General features: G+C 48.5%; 1 pseudogene; it reads right to left on the bottom strand.

Moving 5' to 3' along the window:
• Positions 1–428: 428 nt before the first annotated feature.
• Positions 429–759, bottom strand: part of LOC126442819 (large subunit ribosomal RNA) — a 2,998-nt pseudogene continuing 2,667 nt past the window's right edge.

Raw genomic sequence — 759 nt, 5'->3', positions numbered from 1 at the left:
CTGCTGGTCTAAAGACAAGGACTTTTGGGGTCTGGTTTGGCGTAGATTTTCTATCTGTTTTGGCTTTGCTTGCGCTGACTGCAGTGGCATAGCTCACAGGTGGTTGTTCCGTTGCTGGGGGAGATTCCTTCAGACATTTCAGCTCTGTTTTCAGCTGCGCTATTTCCATCTCGTATTTCCTTAGGATCTGTTCATAGGCAGCCATTTTCCCTAACAAGAATTTCTTTTGAACGTTGTTTATCCTGTTGTTTTCATTGAACATGTATGCTTCTAGCTCTTCCCTCATTTCTACCATTGTTTGCAAATCACCTGTCTTTGACTTTTCGGCTATTTCGGTTGTCGTGGCTGTAACCTGTGTGCTTTTCCTAACACTACTTTCTAGATCTGCGTCCTTATTTTGCCCCATCTTGGGGCTGGCCGCCTTTCTGACGCCAAGCTAGTTCGGTGCGTTGGCAGCGGCTGCCGTGAGTAGATAGGGACAGCGGGAATCTCGTTAATCCATTCATGCGCGTCACTAATTAGATGACGAGGCATTTGGCTACCTTAAGAGAGTCATAGTTACTCCCGCCGTTTACCCGCGCTTGCTTGAATTTCTTCACGTTGACATTCAGAGCACTGGGCAGAAATCACATTGCGTCAACACCCGCTAGGGCCATCGCAATGCTTTGTTTTAATTAGACAGTCGGATTCCCCCAGTCCGTGCCAGTTCTGAGTTGATCGTTGAATGGCGGCCGAAGAGAATCCGCGCACCCGCGCGCC

Source organism: Schistocerca serialis, unplaced genomic scaffold, assembly GCF_023864345.2.
Source record: "Schistocerca serialis cubense isolate TAMUIC-IGC-003099 unplaced genomic scaffold, iqSchSeri2.2 HiC_scaffold_141, whole genome shotgun sequence".
NCBI classification, from domain to species: Eukaryota; Metazoa; Arthropoda; class Insecta; order Orthoptera; family Acrididae; genus Schistocerca; species Schistocerca serialis.
Note: the sequence above shows the minus strand (reverse complement) of the source record. Positions and strands in the feature narration are given on the sequence as shown.